This window comes from Tachyglossus aculeatus, chromosome 19, assembly GCF_015852505.1.
Source record: "Tachyglossus aculeatus isolate mTacAcu1 chromosome 19, mTacAcu1.pri, whole genome shotgun sequence".
In the NCBI taxonomy this organism is placed as follows: Eukaryota; Metazoa; Chordata; class Mammalia; order Monotremata; family Tachyglossidae; genus Tachyglossus; species Tachyglossus aculeatus.
Genome location: NC_052084.1, coordinates 23,693,060 through 23,706,946, shown reverse-complemented (window position 1 = coordinate 23,706,946; position 13,887 = coordinate 23,693,060). Strand labels below are relative to the sequence as shown.

Below are 13,887 nucleotides of genomic sequence, written 5' to 3'. Positions count from 1 at the left end.
ATCACCTTGTATCCCCCCAGGCGGTTAGAACAGTGCTTTGTACATAGTAAGCACTTAACAAATGCTATCACTATTATTATGACGATTATTATGATTATTATTATTCTCTGGCACCATCTTCTCAAAGGTAAAGAAATGATCTCCTTCTTGCAAAACCCAATAGAATCTACTCCAGCCTAATCCTCCTCAACCTCTCAGCTGCCTTTGACACCGTCAACACCCCCCGCTTCTCCTGGAAACATTATCCAAACTTGGTTTCACTGACACTGCCCTCTCCTGGTTCTCCTCATCTCTCTGGCCGTACATTCTCAGTCTTCTTTGTGGGATCCTCCTCTGCCTCCCACCCCGTAACTGTGGAGCTCTCTCAAGGTTCAATTCTGGGTCCCCTTCTATTCTCCATCTACACTCGCTCCTTTGGAGAACTCATCTGTTCCCCTGTCTTCACCTACCACCTCTTTGAATATGATACCCAAGTCTACATCTCCAGTCCTGATCTCTCCCTCTCTTCAGCCTTGCATCTCAACACATCTGACTTCAACAAATCTCAACGTGGATGTCATTCATTTATTCATTCAATTGTATTTATTGAGTGCTTACTGTGTGCGGAGCACTGTACTAAGCACTTGGGAAGTACAAGTCGGCAACATATAGAGAAGCCCAACAACGGGCTCACACCTCAAACTTAACATGTCCAAAACAGAGCTTCTTATCTTCCCACCCAATCTCTGTCCTACCCCCTGACTTTCCCATCATTGCAAATGGCTCCACCATCCTTTCTGTCTCAGAAGCCTGTAATCTTGGCGTTATCCTTGACTTCTCTCTCTTTCAACCCACATATTCAATCCATCACCAAATCTTGACGATCTCATCTTCGCAGCATAGTTAAAATCCACCCTTTCCTCTCCTTCCAAATTGCTACGACATTATTACAATCACTCATCCTATCCTGCCTGGATTACTGCGTTAGCCTCCTTGCTGACCTCCCAGCTTCCTGTCTCTCCCCACTCCAGTCCATACTTCACTCCACAGCCCGGATCATTTTTCTACAAAAAAACATTCAGGGCGTGTTTCCCCACACCTCAAGAAACTGCAAGCGTTGCCCATCCACCTCCACATCGAACAAAAGCTCCTCACCATTGGCTTTAAAGCATTCAGTCACCTTGCCCATTCCTACCTCATCTCACTCCTCTCCTACCACAACTCAGCCATCACACTTCACTCCTCTAATGCTACCCTTCTCACGGTACCTCGATCTCATCTACTTTGCCACTGACCCTTAGCTCATGTCCTGCCTCTGGCCTGGAATACCCTCCTTCCTCAGATCTGACAGACAATTACTCTCCACCTCTTCGAAGCCTTATTGAAGGCACATCTCCTCCAAGAAACCTACTCTGACTAAGCCACTTCTTTCTTCTTCTGCATCTCCCTGACTTGCTCTTTTTATTCATCCCCCCGCCCCAGCCCCACAGCACTTAGGTACATATCTGTAATTTATTGATTTGTATTGATTCATTCATTCATTCAATCGTATTTATTGAGCGCTTACTGTGTGCAGAACACTGTACTAAGCGCTTGGGAAGTACAAGTTGGCAATACATAGAGACGATCCCTACCCAACAGTGGGCTCACAGTCTAGAAGGGGGAGACAGACTACAAAACAAAATGTCTGTCTCCCCTTCTCTAGACTGTAAACTCATTGTGGGCAGGTAGTGTGTCTGCTTATTGTTGTACTGAACTTTTCCAAGCGCTAAGTGCAGTGCTCTGCCCACACTGAGTGTTCAGTAAATACGACTGAGTGAATGAATGAAAGAACTCCAACCCACAGTTATGTTTGAAGCCCTTCTTCATTATATTTTGAAAAAATCCTCCTTAGCTTCAATAGAGTTTCATCTATCTCTTTGTGGACTCAAGGTAAGAATAAATGTAAATCACTACACATTCTGTAAATAGGGCTTGCCTCTCACAAGCCCATGGACCTGATCAGACATATCTCTGAATCACAGAAGAAATAAATGGTTGGTGTTTTTTTTTCATTTTTTAACAAACGAAAAGACTCAGAGACAGTGTCCTTTGGCTTCCACTACCTGGGTAGTGGGTGAACCCCTGATGCAAAACCGCAATATCTTTTTTGCCACTAAGAAGCTAATTTGCTAATGGCCTTTAATGGCTTGAAAAAATTACCGCAGTTTCCAAGGAGCCTCCTGGACTTCAGTGTGGAATAACTAGGACAAAGCAGAACTGACAAATCTGGATGCCACAAACTCACCCTACTCCGATTGCTCCTTCCCTCCTCATTTCAGTGGTTGTTTCCTGGTTTGGGTCTAACGAACTTACAGGCATCACACCAATGACCCTTCAATGTATAACACATCCTGCAGGGAGGCAGCAGTGATCAAGGGAGGAGGAGTGGTGGGTGCCACTTGTTTTGGATTAATTTGGAAGGACAAGTCCACCACAGGGCGAGTTCAACAAATACTTTGGGATCCTAATCATCGTCTTGCTCAGTGTTACTGGTACCCAATGCAACCATGGGAAAATCATGCCAAACTAACATTTGGGGACCTTCTGCAACATCTCGCTGCACCGTCAGCTTGTCCTCTAGAGAGAAAGCTCATTGTGGGCAGGGAATCAGCCTGCCAATTCTCTTATATTATATTTTCCCAAGTCCTTAGTAATGTGCTCTGTACATGGTAAGTGTTCAATACAGACGATTGATTGACTGATTGATCCCTAAGGAAAGGATGAAGTAGGCATGGAGAGAAATGGAAGAAACAATGGCAGGTGTAAGCCTTCTGGTAAGGGACATCATTTAGGACTAGAAGTAGAGCACTTAGAACACTCTACAGCCAGAGAAAGGGAGATCCAGGGATTAAGTGAGATGCCCAGTGTACGTCAGTAAGATCTGGACCCAACATTCAAACTAGTTTATCCAGCATTTACCTTCCATAATGAGGCCCTTTTTCTGTTTCCTGGGGTTCCAGTTGTACAATCCTCTTATTCTCCCACAGAACTTGCCCCCACAGCCCTCAAGCCCCACCCACCACCACTGTCTCCAGGTTAACCTCTGACTTACATTTTGTAGAGAAGAGCAAGGGGAATCTCCATTCACATCCATCTGGGCAAGATAATGGTTCCTGGACGTTGCTGGGGCAATCCCATACTGCATTTGCATTCAGAATTTCACCTTTGAATCATGGGGAGTTATTGAATCGTTGGATTTAAGAGGATGAGAAGAGGTGCAAGCATACATTAGAGCTTTTCCTTCTTCCTTCTGATGTGGAAGATTCCCTCAGATCAAAAGCACAGAAGAAATTGGACCTTGTGACAGCCATCCCTAACTCTATGAGAAGTGAAGAGAATCCTTTTTTTATGAGGGGATGAGTGGAACTGACTTTGCTTTATGGTCAGGGTCAGGATTGGAGTTATGGATAAGTTAAGGTTAGGGTCAGAGTTAGGGTCTATCTCCCTGAAAGCTTAGTCATAAATTGCTCTCTGAGATTCCTCTTTCCATCTGAAAGGGTGAGAAAAACATTTAATCAGAATGGATTGAGAAAAGCCTTCTAGAAGTTCTTCCTAGGTGATAAGAGTTGGAAGCGCTGTAGCAGTCAAAGGCCTGTGGGAATAGCTTCTTTTTCCTTGAAGATTCATTAGAACTGAAATCCCCAATTACCTTGAGGATCAGAGGAAGGGATGATACCAACAATTCTCTGTCCTGTTTTCTGTCCCTGCACTGGTAGTTCTCTTAAGGGCCACTCTTTCCTCTCCATCCAAACTGCTACTACGTTAATCCAGTCATTCATCCTATCTTGCCTTGATTACTGTATCAGCCTTTTTGCAGACCTCTCTGCCACCTCACATTCCAGTCCCTACTTCACTCTGCTGACCGGATCATTTTTCAATAAAACATAATCCTGGCTCCACCACTTGTCTGCTGTTTGACCTTGGGGAGGTCACACCACTTCTCTGTGCCTCAGTTCCCTCATTGGTAAAATGGGGATGAAGACTGTGAGCCTCATGAGGGGCTTGTATCCATCCCAGTGCTTAGCACAGTGCCTGGCACATAGTAAGTACTTAACAAATACCACAATTATTATTATCATTATTGTTATTATTCAGGTCACATTTCCTCACTCCTCAAGAACCTTCAGTGGGTTGCTCATCCAATGGTTGTAAAGTGCTCAAAAGCCTTGCTCCCTCCTGCCTCACCTTACTATTCTCCTACTATAACCCAGCCTACACACTTTGCTCCTGTAGTGCTATCTTTCTCACTGCTCCTCATCTATCTCACTGCTGACCTCTCACCTTCATCTTGCCTCTGGCCTGGATGACCCTCCCTCCTCATATCCAAAAGACAATTACTCTCTCCTCCTTCAAAGTCTTATTGAAGGTGCACCTCCTCCAAGAGGGCTTCCCTGACTAAGCCCTACTTTCCTCTTCTCCCACTTCCTTCTGTGTCACCTTGACTTTCTCCCTTAATTCATCTCCCCTTCCAGATCCCCAGCACTTATAAACATATCTGGAATTTTATTTATTTATATTGATGTCTGTCTCCCCCTCTAGACTGTAAGGTCATTGTGGGCAGGGAATGGGTCCTTTATATATTTATATTGTACTCTCCCAAGCGCTTGGTACAGTGCTCTGCACACAGTAAGAGCTCAATAAATAAGATTGACTAAGGAAGCAGCATGGCCTAGTGGGTAGATGCAATGTGCAGTTTGCACCTTGCATAAACACCATGTTAAATTTAATGCCCTTCAATATACTGCTTCCTGTGATCGCAGGTGAGACAGATAGGCTCATTCATTCATTCAATCATATTTATTGAGTGCTTACTGTGTGCAGAGCACTGTACGAAGCGCTTGGGAAGGACAAGTTGGCAACATATAGAGACGGTCCCTACCCAAAGGCTCCACAAAGACCTAAATGTTGACACACCTGCAGGGGTCTGAGCAAGATGTCTTCTAAGAGCATGAGGCAATGGAACTGTAATTTGTAGATAAGGGTCATTTATGCAGAAGAAAGGTCAACAAGCATAGTATAAAGTCTGGAGGGAAATGTCTGTTGCTGCTACCCTCTGTTACCCAAAAGGACAATGGAGACAGCCTGGGCAGAGGGGACCTTCTGATGGGATGCCTGCACTGGACTCAGCCCTTACTTAGCTGCTCACTGTCCTCTGAAGGGAAGGCAAGGACGGCCCGGCCTGAGGGACTTCTTGGCTGGCAGGGGGCTACCCGTGCCAGGATGGCCTGTTAAGGACCTGAATACCAAATGGGTCTGATCTTCCTGTGGTTAGAAATTCTCAATGTCCCTGGGTTGAGGGCTTAAAAGAAGCAGGATCCTTTACTATTAATGTTTTTCCTGTGTGTTAATAAGTGTTTTCTTACTGTGACACTGAATATGATAGCTTATTCTGTTGGTACAGCTGAGTCATGAACCATCCCCACCCCTAATTGACTCTATTGAGATGTAACAAGAGAGTATGGGCCTGGCAGTCAAAACGACCTTGGTTCTAATTCCAGCTCTGCCATTTAACGGCTGTGTGACCTTGGGCAAATCACTTCACTTCTCTGGGCCTTAGATATCTCATCTATAAAATGAGGATTGAGATTGTGAGCCCCATTGTACTTCCCAAGCGCTTAGTAATAATAATAATAATGGCACTTACAGGTCTCTGCACACAGTAAGCGCTCAATAAATACAATTGAATGAATGGAGGGCAGGGACAGTGTCCAAACAGATTAGATTGAATCTACCCTGGCATTAGAGCAGCGTTTGACAAATACCATCATCATTAAAAGTCCTGCCATATACCTTTTCCCTCTCTTCCCAGAAACCCATTGTGAAGGGAAATTGGGGTGAACAGGGCCGTCTGAATCTCTTGGTTCTTCTCAAAGGTTCTTCAACGAAGAGTCCTGCTTAATGGAAGGAGAATAAAAGGAAGCAGCGTTGTCTAGTGTATAGAGCCCGGGTCTGGGAGTCAGAAGGATCTGGGTTCTAATCTCAGCTCCACTACCTGTATGCTGTGTAACCTTGGGCAAGTCACTTAATGTCTCTGTTCCTCAGTTTCCTCATCTGTAAAATGTGGATTAAGACTGTAAGCCCTATGTTGGACAGGTACTGTGTCCAACTCGATTACCTTGAATCTACCCCAGGGCTTAGTACAGTTGCCTGGCACATAGTAAGTGCTTAACAAACACTATTTATTTATTTTATTTTTTATTTCTGGAGCCTGAATTCCTTGAAAGTTAACACACTGGTAGACTCGGGAGATATTGTCATAAATCTGCTCTGCAGAGGCTTCAGGCCAGGGGGAGGCACTGGGGCAATTATCACGAGTCACTAAGGACCTGCCCCAAGTGGATTCCCTAGGTAGAGGGAGAGATTTTTGATCCTGGTCCTGCCCTTACCTCCGAGTCCCCAAAAGAACAGAGTGCTTAGTTGCTCCCATAGAATTATTTTCTTGTGATTTTCTTTGAGTGGAGATAGGGTTAAGGAAGAAGCATGAGGCTACCTGACTTGGATGAGGACTTTCCCAAATTAAACGGAAGCCATAGAAAAGGAACTGTGTCTGTTTGGTCTTTTGATCTTTTTATGATATTGTGCTTACAGTGATTGATTGAATGAATGAATGAATGAATGCTTACAACGCTTAAAATGTGCTAGGCACTGTACTAAGCACTGGGGGAGGTACAAGCTAGTTGGGTTGGACACAGTCCATGTCCCACATGGGGCTCACAATCTTTATCCTCGTTTTATGGATGAGGGAACTTAGGCCCAGAGAAGTTCCGTGACTTTCCCAAGGTCACACAGCAGACAAGTGGTAGAGCCAGTATTTGAACCCAGCTAATTCTGCCTCCCAGGCCAGTGCTCTGTCAGTAAGCCATGCTGCTTCTCTAACCTCTGACTGTGGAGTTTAGTACAGTACCTGTGCTCAGTTCATGATATTGATGCTGATGAATTATGGTGCTGCTGATATTGAATATGATATAAATATAATAAAAACAGTGACAAAAGTCCATTAATTAAACATCTTGGGGGCTGTAATCTATGGCATACTCACAACCAAAGGTGACACTTTCTGAAGGTTTGTCACTATGTAAAATACTTTTTAAAATATCAATCCTAGTTGAGTACACCTTCCTGGCTACAACTCAGAGGGCTAAACTATCAGATCCCAGCTCTACCACCTTTGTGCTGTGTGACCTTGAGCAAGTCACTTCACTTCTCTGGGCCTCAGTTCCCTAATCTGTAAAATGGGAACTGAGTCAACGAACCCTATGTGGGACAGGGACTGTGTCCAACCTGATAATCTTGTATCTACCCCAGTCCTTAATACAGTGTGTAGCACATAGTAAGCACTTAACAAATGCCATAAAAAAGATTACTTACATAAATGGTAATCCATTACACATGATGCTCCCCTACTGAGTGAATTCTATTAGAAAGGAATTCTAGTAGTAATGGGGTTGGAAACCAACTGCAGCTTAGGTGGCTGAAGTGGGCAGAACTATAGAGGTTACCAAAGGAATTTTCTACCAGGTCATGGCTCTATGACACAGCAGCAGCAGCTCTATGCTGTAGTCACTTTGGCAGTAGTCAGTCCCAAATATATGAACCTTGGTGTGTACTTCACCATGGTCTACACCTATGCCCCTCTACTCATTTCTTCTGCTCTGTGCCCAGCAGGAACTTGGCTGGCATGGAAACGAGAGTGTAACTGGCTCTGAACAAGACACTAGCATTTATAAATCCTTCATGCTGACCTTCATTTCTGTAATCCCAGATCTAGGCACATCTATAGTTCCTGACTCACAAGTATTTGTGATGGGTGAATTTCGATCAAATGCATAATAAAGTATTTAATATGATCAATGGACAAGGCCTCTGGAAATTGCTAAGTTAATAGGGCTGGTTCTAGAAATTCACCAAAATTTTTAGTCTATTTTTAGCCACTTTGGTCAGTCAAAGCCAGTTTTCTTTTTTTTTGTTGAAATACAGTGACATATATTGAGACACCTGTAAATAAGACACAGAAAATGAAAGGTGTGAAACGTTTTATGAACAATATTTAATTACTAATACCCTTTCCTTTACCCTGCTGGTACTTATCTGAACATCTAGCACTTTTAGGGGGTTTTATATACAAAAATATGAATTTACCCACTTGCAAAATGATAGTATATAATAATCCAGACTAGCAGGGACACCTGTAAAGTGTCTAAGTAGCCATGCTTTGCACATGAACAGAGCCTGGATGCAGAGTTTTCATTTTAGCAAAAGTGACCATGGTTAAAGGTCCCTCCCCAGCAGGAGGAGAGATCAGTTGTTGAGGTTCATCTTCAAGCAACTACCCCCAATCAATTTCAGAGGAGTGTTTGGCAGGACCAGCATGGGGCTAGGGGACATGGAGAGCTCTGTGTGGAACAGGGACTGTGTGCAATTTAATTATCTTGTATTTACTCAGAATTTAAGATTATGTCAGGACATAATGAGGGCTATGTTATTATTATTGTTATCATTATTATTCTTCAGAGAATTGCATGGTGGATGTACTTCCCAAACTGTCTGTGCAGCACATTTTGACATCAAACAAATGGATTTGGAGCCATAATTACTCTCAATAGAGAGCACAGATTGTTGGAACTGTTGTGAATGTGGACAAATTGATTTCTTATTGTAGGTCCATTTAACTTGTGTGAGATAATGTTTGTGCACCCAGTTTGGCTATAATATGCCTTACCTTTGCATGATTTAGATATTATGTGGTGGGAGAGTGAAAGAACACTGCATCCACAACCTCCATCAATTAATCAAATCAACCATTCAATGGCATTTATTGAGCACTTACTGTGCGCAGAGCACTGAACTAGTGTTAAGGAGAATATCATACAATAGAGTGGGAAGGCACAAACTCTGTTCATGAGCTTGCAACCTGAATCATTCTGGAATAACACGATTTACAATGTGGAGTAAGAAAATTTGGTGGTGGAAGAAATGATTGTATGCTTATATGGGGTGTCGGTCAAGGCAGAATGCTGTTTTTTCAATGGTAATTGTTAAACATTTACTATGTGACAGGCACTGTATTAAGTACTAGGGTAGATACAAGTTACTCATTCATTCATTCATTCATTCAATCAAACATATTTATAGAACACTTACTATGTGCAGAGCACAGTATCAAGTGCTTGGAAAATACAATTCAGCAAGAAAGAGGTACAATCCTTGCCCACACTGGGTTTACAGTCAAGAAGGGGGAAGACAGACACCAATACAAGTAAACAGGCATCAGTGCAAATAATTATATTTATTTATAATCATACTTATGTACATATATACACAAGTGATGTGGGGTAGGGAGAGGGGATAGAGCAAAGGGAGCGAGTTGGGGCAATGCAGAGGGGAAGAGGAGCTGAGGAAAAGGGGAGCTTAGCCTGGGAAGGCCTGTTCCTTCCCGTGTTGGATATTGTCTAGGTCCCCCATGGGGCTCACTGTCTTCATTCCCATTTCCCATATGAGGTAACAGAGGTACAGAGAAATTAAGTGCCTTGCCCATTGTCACACAGCAGACAAGTGTCAGAGCTGGGATTAGAATTCAGGATTTCCTGACTCCCAGGTCTGTGCTTTATTTACTAGACACAATGCTCTTACACTTTCTAGCCTTCAACTCAGCCTTACTCTACTGTACTGTAAAGTACTTTGTGTATTTGAACTTTACAGCATCTAATGCAGTAAAATGACAATGAATGGCAAGAGGTAAAAGCATTCTATTATTGGTGTTCTGAAGAATAAGGGGACTTGTATCTAAAAATTCCAATCACGGTAATATCTCCAAATCCTGGAAGTTCTAACCCATTCATTCCCATTGAATCAGTGGTTATTATGAGATTTTCCCACAAGATGACATTCTCCAAGAACACAACCCCCATGTTACAGAAGGAAAGACTGTATATGGATTCTGCTGGTATAAATGTAGATAGATAGAATATGACTCATTGATTTTCTGACCCATTGGAGGGACAATCAATCAATAAATAATATTTATTCAGTTCTAATGGCTTGCAGAGAACTGTACTCAGCACTTGGGAGAATATAATGATCTCTGCCCACAAGGAGCTTACAGTCTAGAGTCTAGTTTGATTTTTGGCCAGTGCCTAATTCTGATTTGGTGGGGGTTGTCGGGGGAGGATTGACCCCCATGTCATTTCAGTCCCTGACCTAACACCACAAGTATATGATACTTGATTTCAAATTTCCGTTGAACGGCAGTCTTTCCACAACAACCTCCTCACTGCCCCCAGCATGTCCTTGTTTCTCAGGGTGTAGATGAGTGGGTTGAGTGTAGGGGTAACCACGGTGTAAAAGAGGGTCAGAAACTTGCCTGAATTCTTGGAGAAGGGGTTGTTGGGCTGGATGTAGATGGTCGAGGTCATGCCAAAGAAGAGAGTCAATACTAACAAGTGGGACCCTCAAGTGCTCAGGGCTTTCCTCCAGGCCTGGGATGACTTGATTCTCAGCACGGCCTGGGCAATGAACCCATAAGATAGCATGATCAGGCTCATGGGCAGAAGGAGCAGTACCAAAGTGGCCATGACGAGCTGTACCTCATTGGCTTTTGTATCTACACATGCTAGCTTGATCAGAGCAGGCATTTCACAGATAAAGGGGGCAAGGTACTCGTGCCCACAGCGAGGAAGCTGAAGAGTGATGGTACTCTGAATCACACTGTTGCCCAGACCACTGATCCATGCTACAGCTGCCAGAGCACGGCAGAACCGTGGGTGCATGATGGAACTGTAGTGGAGGGGCCGACAGACAGAAGCATAGTGGTCAAAAGCCATGATAGTGAGGAGGACGCACTCAGCTGAGCCCAGGGCCAGGGAGACATACAGCTGGATGGCACAGTCCACAGAAGTGATGGCCTTAGATGGCCCCCACAGGTTCCATAATAGTTGGGGAACGATGCTGGTGGTGAAGCGGAGGTCCACGAAGGAGAGATGGGAGAGGAAGAAGTACAAGGGGGTATGGAGCCTTGGGTCCAGATGTGATACCACAATGATGACGGTGTTGCCCACCAGGGTCAGGAGATAGGAGGTCAAGACAAGCACAAATAGAATCATTTCCAGCTGTGGCTGATCAGAGAAGCTCATTAGGATGAAACCTTCTCCGAGGCTGTCATTCCTCATTGCCAGCATTCTTTTCTGGGAGAGAAAGAAATGGGTTGTTGTGGAAAGATTGATGTAGTGATATCTGAGATTTCTATTCACTTTGAAGAAAATGAGTCAATGTGACAATGGAATAAGAATCATCTTCTTATCTACATATCTTTAAATAATTACAAATTACTTATTTACTAATATTACTGTCTGACTCCCCCTCTAGGCTTTATCATTATGGGCAGGGAACAGGTCTGATAATTCTGTTGTATTCTCTCAAGTGCTTATAACAGTGTTCTCCCGAAGTAAGTGCTCAATAAATACCACCGATTTATTGACTTTTATTCTTAAGCAAGGAGATTCTCCTAAGTGTTGTGGGTTTTCTTCTCCTTCTTATTGCTCCCCTTTCTTCCACCTCAGCCCTTCCTGTCCAGGCATCCCTTAAAAATCAATCTGTGGTAATTAGTGGCATTTAATGAGCTTTAACTGTATGTAAAACACTGTACTAAGTGCGTGTGAGAGTACAGTAGAGTCAGTGTCATGATCCCTGCCCTTAGGGAGCCTACAAGCAAGGCGGGATAGATGGATAATAAAATAAATTACAACCTAGCAGGTAAAGGACCTGGAGATAACACAATACAAATGAATGTTCTTTGCCCTCAAGGACTTTGCAATCTAATGGGTAAAAGGCCATATTTTTGTCCATTTAAACAGGAAGAGAAGGAAGAAGAAAAGGTGAACAACCAGTAGCCCAAATGTGTCATGATGACATAGAAGAATAAATGATTGAATGTGCAGATAAATATACATACATGCATAAGTGCAGAGGATAAGAATAAAGTATATTAAGTATTAAGTGTGTATGTTGCGTTTATCTGGGTAGGATGCTGGGGAAGGCTTCCTGAAGAATGTGGGGTTTTTTTACAAGTATTGAGAAAATGGGGAGAGAAAATTGGGGAGAAGGAGATCCAGGCTGGGGGAATAAAATGATTGAGGAGTTGGAGGATGGAGATTTGAGAGTGAGGTACCGTTAGATGGTGAACTTGGTATGAGGGAAAACTCTTATAATGGGGAGTAGTGGAGCAAAGAGAGCTAAAACGTTAAGATGGGGAGAATTAGTCAAGAGTCTTGAAGCCAATTGTGAGGAGATTTGGATTTGGCTTCATGTGAAGTGAAGGACTGTATTGGAGGTTTCATCTATGAATTTAAGAATACAAAAAAAATGCTCTTACTGGGTCAGAACTGATTCTAGCAAGCCCAGTATTCCATCTCCAAAACTGGCAACTGAATATCCCTAATAATTCTATCAACATCCTTGCCTGCCCACCTCCCCCAGTATTCCAGTATGAACTTCAGGTCCATGAAGTCATCCAAATTTGCCTCTGAAATAGAGCATCTTGTGGGTATTAGCTATACATTCTGAACTAGAATCTCGAATTTCCCTGGATTCCCTGGAATCTCAATCTATTTTCCATTCCTGATGGGTCTAACTAGGACTATTAGTAAAGGGCTTTGGAGAAACAGGGTTTATAGTGGGTGGTCTGTAGGTGGGTATTTTGATTATTTGAGTGGAGTGAGATGAGTTACTGCAGAAGCCAGTGGGGGAAAGGTAAGGGGTGGAAATTGAGAGGAAATGGACATGAAGCCACTTTGCAAGGATAGAAGGGATTCTCAGTGCTGAGTGAGTTTGGAGTCAACTGAAAATCAAAATCATTTTGAAACTATACAATATGTAGATGTTGACATGCATACTGACACACAAGTGCCCATTTTAAGTCAATTTCCATTCATCTCACCAGTACCTTCTGAAAAGTGAGTATCTGAACAGCTTGGAAAACTGAAAATCGCCAGGGTCTAAGAGCCAATCTATCAATCAATCAGTCAATCAATAGTATTTTTAAGTACTTACTGTTTGTAGAGCAGTGTACTAAGTACTTGGGAAAATACAATACAAAAAATTTGGTAGATGTGATCCTTGCCCACAGGGAGTTTACCGTTTACAGGGGCCGACAGATATTGGCTTTAAAGCATTCCAATACCTCACCCCTTCCTACCTCACCTCACTTCTCTCCTTCTACAACCCAGCCTGCGCAATTCACACCTCTCATGCTAACCTCACTGTGCCTCGATCTGGTCTGCTTTGTCACCGAACCCTGGCCCACGTCCTACCTCTGGCCTGGAATGTCCTCCCTCTTCAAATCTGCCAGACAATTATGCACCCCACCTTCAAAGCTGACTGAAGGCACATCTCCAAGAGACCTTCCCAGTCTAAGCACTGAGGGAGGAAATCCAGACATCAAGCCAACCCCATCAATAACAAATTCATCTCACCTGCTATCATTTAGACCTGTCCTCTGCCAAGCAACAGTACTTTTCCATGCTTATTTATGCCTATGCCCACTGAAACCTCCACCTGCTTTAGACTTTTAACTCCCTCTTCAAATTCCTTGTTCTCCTTGCCTCCTTGCCCCTAATGACCTTGCCACCTACTTCATTGATAAAATTGAAGCCATTGAGGTGATGGCTCTAAAATTTCCCTTGAACCTCTCCAGTCCCACCCTCCTCTTGCCCCGTCTGCAACTCTCCCATTCTTCCCAGAAGTACCATAAGAGATCTCCTGCCTTCACTTAAAATCTACTGACTCCACCTGTACCTCTGACCACACATTTAACTACTTTCTTCCCCTCCTGACCACAGTCTTCAGCTACTCACTCTCCAAAGCCTCCACTTT

General features: G+C 43.4%; 1 pseudogene; it reads right to left on the bottom strand.

Annotated features, from left to right (window-relative positions):
* Nucleotides 1-10,247: 10,247 nt before the first annotated feature.
* LOC119940660 lies at nucleotides 10,248-11,195 on the bottom strand (annotated as a pseudogene).
* Nucleotides 11,196-13,887: the final 2,692 nt, after the last annotated feature.